Genomic DNA, 6,876 nt, shown 5'->3' on the forward strand with positions numbered 1-6,876 from the left:
CTTTAATTAAACGAAAGCGGAATCCGTAAAATACAAATCCATTGACATGTCAACAGTGAAACGTGATAACGTTGAACACACAAAACCGCAAAATTTAAACATCGAAACCGCAATAGTCAGCCAACCCCACTGCCCGTAACATACTACCTACACAAACACAACAAAAAACACATACATACACTAACCAAAACCCTACTACTACCCCTAAATTAAAGCACTAAAACCCCACTTGTAACCCTACACTAAACCCCACATACACAACTATCTATGCACTACCCTTAACCCCTCCCTAACCCTAAGGTCTGTAACTACCGCACACTTACCCTACAAAACTATACCCACACAAAGTAAATATTCCACACACATACACTTAAAACCCTACACTAAACCTTACATATATTACCTATCTATGCACTTACCTTAACCCGCACTCTAACCATAAGGTCCATAACTATCGCACACTTGCCTTACGGAGCTATACTGCAGACGGGCCAACTATGACAATTTGACATTTCCGATTTTGCTATTTAGTGCATTCAACATTTCCGCGTTTCACTGTTTACGTGTCAACAGATTTGTATTCGACAGATTCCGCTTTCGTTTAATTAAAGTAGACCCCACCATAAACACTACCAGGATGTGTTGCCATGATGTTTGTTATGCTGCCATCTGCTGCACACACAACCTGGCAGTTGATTGATGGACAGCCCTTTCTGTTTATGTATCAGTCTCCTTCAGGATGTACTGGTATCTCGACAGGTATGTGTGTGCAAGCTATTGCACACAGTACATGGGGGAAGTTTGTGATGCTGTAGAAGTGGTGCATTACATTTCTCCACTCCTTGAATGTGGATGGGAAATGCAGTCATTCACATTGTTGCACATTACTTCCAGGAATTTTACCAGGATACATCTGTCAGCTGCCTGTGACACTCCCACAGCATCCCCATATGTCTCTGGAATGCACCAGATGCAAGTACACCCAGGCTGAAACACACTTTTGTTTAAATGAGGATGGGGTTTCCTTGCAGGGTCTGCACAGACATGTCAGGGGACCAGTTGTCTGTCTTGCCAGTACCTGTCAATTATTTTCTGCTCTGACAACTGGTTTATTTGAGCCTTGCTCTGACTCTAGCTAGCAGACTTCTGTTGTGTGGCCACATCCTCATTTATGTCTTGTATTGCTGCAGCCTGTTACAGTTCATTAACTGAAGGTTGCATTTTTATGTTTTTTTTTCTCGTTGCTATTGTTACAGAATTAGGCAGAACTTGTAGTAGTAGCTTTTATTCCATACAGCATACATCAAGGATTTCAGAAACAGAGTCAGCGCGGCAGTTTGTCCTATTTAAGATTTTTTTGGGTGCGCACAATGTGCTTTGGAATCAGACAGGTGTGCGCAGAATCTGTTATTATCTTACCCCTCAACTTCCACTCTAACTAGAGTGTGATGTCTGAGACTTCAGCCCTGATGTACGTGCAGGTAGAAATACTTTTGAACAAACAACTGTGTTAAATAACTGATATAGTTATATTTCTATGGTCTATACAAAACTGCTTCATGTAATATACTCAATTTATGGAATAGTAAGAAATTTAAATGTGCAAATGTAATTTTATTTTCATTATGCATAATCCATTAAAAGTACTTCTTTGTGTAACCCAGCACATGATTTGTAGCGCTACATATGCAGATTATTTTACTAAACATATGTCACATTTGCATATATTATGAAAATCTGTTAACACATTACTCATATCCATCTTTTTTAAAAAAAGATGCATGTGTGATTACAAATGTTAATGATTTCCTCTGCATTTGATAATAGCACTGCAAAGAATATTTTAGGTCCCCATTTCTTTTTCAGGAATTTCCTCTAGTTATGCAAACTTTTTAAACTACTTTATCTTTATTATGACTGAAAGAATTACTGAACATTAAGAAACACATTTTCTCTGGCATTCTCACTGCTACCTGATCTACCCACTCGACCAGCTATTCAACCCCATTGCTTCTGCAAATCATCGTAATGTTGACAGCACTGTGGCTGGAGTGGATTATATATGTCAAGGTTGACAGGTCATCACCCAACTCCTGACAAATATCGATTTTTTTTCAGGGACTATTGTGAGTGCAGGCCACAATCTTTTCCCAATAACAGTCACTGAGAAGGTAGGGCATAATGAATGTTTCTTTGTCGGACCACCTTGGAGTGTGGCCTTGTGCTTTTATAGGTGATGCCATCATTTGAAGTGAAAGAACTACAGTGAGAAAAGTATGGTCAGGTATGTATTAATCAGAGTTAGAACCACCCCCGTGTGGTGTGACATCACCCTAACTGAACCATGTTTACTAACAGGAGCTTTACAACAGCTACTGACATCATTGGCAAGTTTAAGAAAAACTGTTTTGCCACATACATTTTTTTCTTGAAAGTCACAAGTCACCTTTCTCTTTCATACTGGATAAAAATATAAATATAATGAATACATGTAGTACAGTAGCATATCTTTTTTTCTTTTTTTGGGGGGTGGAGGGAGAAATAAATATTGGTATGTGTGTTTTGTACAATTTCTATGACCTTCTCTTTTGTTTAAGGTGCTAGGGTGTGACACATAATATCAGATGAACAGGGATTACACTTCACATTGCTGCAAACTGTTATTTAGATAATTCCACTTTGTTTTCTGAAACCACATTATGATTTTGGTTAATCTAGGGTCATTTGCAGGTTACAGCAGTAATTCTGGGATGCTGCAGAGTGCTACAGACTGCATGGCTGTGCACAGCATGTCCAAGTAAGCCTGAAGTGCATTCATTTTTACTTCATCTGCACATTCATAATCCTTGAAAACTGAAGTTTACTGATACATCTCCGGAGACATTAGCATAGTACTTACAATTTATAGAGATGCATAACAATGAGCCTAATTTGCATACAGCACATGTAAATGGCCCCGATTTTTCATGGACAAGTTAAGCATCATTATATTAATTTGCCAATAGTCAGGATAGATGGATTTTAGTACAGAAACAATGGAACTTATTGATGATCCCAGAAAATAATGTCATGATTGTGCTTACATGGGTATAAGTTGATTAAGTGAAGTTCTACTATAATAAGGATAACAACACGCATGTGTGGTTAATGGAAGATTTATGAGAAAAGTGTTGTTATTAATACATGACAATAGCAGGAGGTAGGACAAGGATGTAGTTTGTGATGAATTAATTTCACATTACTTTGCTATTTTTGACTTTAAATTATATGGTTTGTGTACACAATTTTATGATATGTTTTAGGTAACATTTTTGGTTAATGTGGGTTTCAGGCAGTCAGTGTTAATAATGAGAAAGCTGATTGCATCCAAAAATTGCCACTATATGACAGTGGCCCTTTCTTTTTAACACATTCAGTAATACTGGAAAATAAGGAATCAAAGCAGAGAAATGATAACTTCGGCCATGAAGAAAATTGTGTCCTCATGGCAGCACCTAGGACATATGGGAAACTTCTGTTTGGTGGAGGGGGTCCCAGACAAGCTGAGAAGATGGTGTTCTGGAATCATGTGGTTGTCAAAATAAATACAGTGGGTGGCAGAAATCAAGTATTAGCACAGTGCAATGCGATTGAAAATGAAATGGCAGCACATGCTAAAAGAAATGCAAGGCAGAATGCAATTTCCTAAACTACTGTGGGGGGCAACAATTATTCAGTTAACATCAGGTGAGAAATACCTTATATCCTTCCATGGGGGTGGCTATGATACAGAAGATGGTGCCACAGGAATAATTAGAGGTAGTATGTGGTATGGACACTGGTGGATATTACCAATGTCTGCAGCAGCAACAGCCATCTGCTCATGAAGGTTGTTTTAAAATCAGTATCATATTTATATTTATATAGAGAGTTGAATGCTGACAAGGAATGATGTCATTAAACACATCACAGTTAATTATTAATAGATGAACCTTGCACATCAGCACAGAATGGAATTGAAGGCAGTGCACATGTTAAGTGTCCCAGTCACCCCTTTGTAAGCATACAACACTGTATGCTATTCCATTATTAGTAACATTTTCAAATATTTTTTTACATGGTCAACAGTTTCACTAACCCAATAAATGTGGATGTTATCAGGAGCAAAATGGCAGTTGGTGATGATGATGATGATGATGTCATAGTTATATTTATGAGGCAGCCTGAGGAAATTGGCATATACTCCCCAAGTTTAATGGTGAGATCTCTTACCCTAAAACTGTGCAGAAAGCAACAGTGCATCATGAAGTCAGGCATATGCTGACATGTCTCTCCGGTTTGTACAGGAGAGACAGTCATGCACATCAACAGCAGTATCTTTATACCCAGAGAAAAATGTTGTGCTAGTATACAGCTCAGCAAGCTCCTGCCTGATGCCCTGCAGAGTTCTACAGCAGCAGAGACACAAAAGAGAGACTTGGAGTGATTAAGTATCACTTTTCTGCATTTTTTTGCTGATTAACTAATTCCGCCTAAAACACCAATTTTCTAGAGTTTCTGTGATTTAAAAAGCTTGTTTCAGCTACATATTGTACTTATTTTACTGCCTGCACTTTAACAAAGTCATTTTTGTGTTTAAATTACCCGTTTAACTGTTGTAGGCTACACTCTCAAGTGTGATAGCCATTTCTGTGCATTTAAAGTGTTTTTTATTGTATCTGCTTTATTTTCTGAAAAAAAAATACTTGTTTTCCCACCTTTCTAAGTTAGTATAGTCCAGTTTTCAGGTTAGTGCTGAATTCAGGGCTGTGTTACAAGTTTCTGTGTTTGCCCATACCTTACCTGGATAGAAGGAAGTTTCTCTGTTCACTGTGAGAGAGGGAGCTTTGAGCAGCCTATCTGTCCCTGGAGGAGTGGTTTCAGCCCAGAAATTAGTAGTTTATTGGGCAATTTGGGCTAATTTCTATCTCTTTCATTTCCCTGCTATAAAACCTGCATTTGCAAGGTTGTTGTGCTAGTATACAGCTCAGCAAGCTCCTGCCTGGTGCCCTGCAGAGTTCTACAGCAGCAGAGACACAAGAGTGACTTTGGAGTGATTAAGTATCATTTTTCTGCATTTTCTTGCTGCCTTTAGCTAATTCCACCTAAAATGCTGATTTTCTAGAGTTTCTGTGATTTAAAAAGCATGTTTCAGCTACATATTTTACTTATTTTACTGCCTGCACTTTAGCAAAGTCATTTTTGTGTTTAAATTATCTGTTTAACTGTTGTAGGCTACACACTCAAGTGGGATAGCCATTTATGTGCATTTAAAGTGTTTTTTTATTGTATCTGCTTTATTTTCTGAAAAAAAACAAACAAAAAAATACTTGTTTTCCCACCTTTCTAAGCTAATCTAGTCCAGTTTTCAGGTTAGTGCTGAATTCAGAGCTGTGTTACAAGTTTCTGTGTGTGCCCATACCTTACTTGGATAGAAGGAAGTTTCTCTGTTCACTGTGAGAGAGGGAGCTTTGAGCAGCCTATCTGTCTCTGGAGGAGTGGTTTCAGCCCAGAAATTACTAGTTTATTGGCCATTTTGGGCTAATTTCTATCTCTTTCATTTCCCTGATATAAAACCTGCACTTGCAAGATTTTTGTGCTAGTATACAGCTCAGCAAGCTCCTGCCTGGTGCCCTTCAAAGTTCTGCAGCAGCAGAGAGACAAAAGAGAGACTTTGGAGTGATTAAGTATAATTTTTCCACATTTTCTTGCTGCCTTTAGCTAATTCCACCTAAAACGCTGATTTTCTAGAGTTTCTATGATTTAAAAAGCTTGTTTCAGCTACATATTGTAATTATTTTAATGCCTGCACTTTAACAAAGTTGTTTTATGTGTTTAAATTACCTGTTTAACTGTTGTAGGCTACACAATCAAGTATGATAGCCATTTCTGTGCATTTAAAGTGTTTTTTTTTTATTATATTTGCTTTATTTTCTGAAAAAAAACAAAAAAAATATTTGTTTTCCCTCCTTTCTAAGCTAGTCTAGTCCACTTTTCAGGTTAGTGCTGAATTCAGGGCTGTGTTACAAGTTTCTCTGTTTGCCCATACCTTACCTGGATAGAAGGACATTTCTCTGTTCACTGTGAGAGAGGGAGCTTTGAGCAGCCTATCTGTCCCTGGAGGAGTGGTTTCATCCCAGAAATTAGTAGTTTATTGGCCATTTTGGGCTAATTTCTATCTCTTTCATTTCCCTGCTATAAAACCCGCATTTGCAAGGTTTTTGTCCTAGTATACAGCTCAGCAAGTTCCTGCCTGGTGCCCTGCAGAGTTCTACAACAGCAGAGAGACAAAAGAGAGACTTTGGAGTGATTAAGTATCATTTTTCTGCATTCCTTGCTGCCTTTAGCTAATTTCGCCTAAAACGCCGATTTTGTAGAGTTTCTGGGATTTAAAAAGCTTGTTTCAGCTACATATTGTACTTATTTAATGTATGGTGGTAACACAGCATTTTATTCTAGCAACTTTCCAACATTATACAAGCAATGTTTAAAATGTGTCCCTGGTTTTTGGGCTTTTATCCCCCCCAATAAATGGCTTTTTCCAGATTTCTTGTGCTGCAAAGTTCAGAGATACAACTGCATGTCGAGTAGATTTTATAAGGAGCTGAGAGCTGCAGGGGAACAAAACTTTAGTGCTGCTTATTCTGAGTCTGCTTGCATTGTTAATAGCACAACAGGTAGTGTACTTGCTTTTGATGCAGAAAGCTGTGGGTTCTACTCCCACAGTAGATAGATGCATTACTGATACTGTACTGTGTTGTAAAGTGGGTGGATGCTGCAGTCCTTTTTGGCAAAGATACCTAGAGTAGTAACTATGAACCTGTTATCAGTTTGCCATACAGTCCCTATTGTGATATT

The sequence above is a fragment of the Protopterus annectens genome, chromosome 11.part0 (genome assembly GCF_019279795.1).
Source record: "Protopterus annectens isolate FY-2018-M chromosome 11.part0, PAN1.0, whole genome shotgun sequence".
In the NCBI taxonomy this organism is placed as follows: Eukaryota; Metazoa; Chordata; order Ceratodontiformes; family Protopteridae; genus Protopterus; species Protopterus annectens.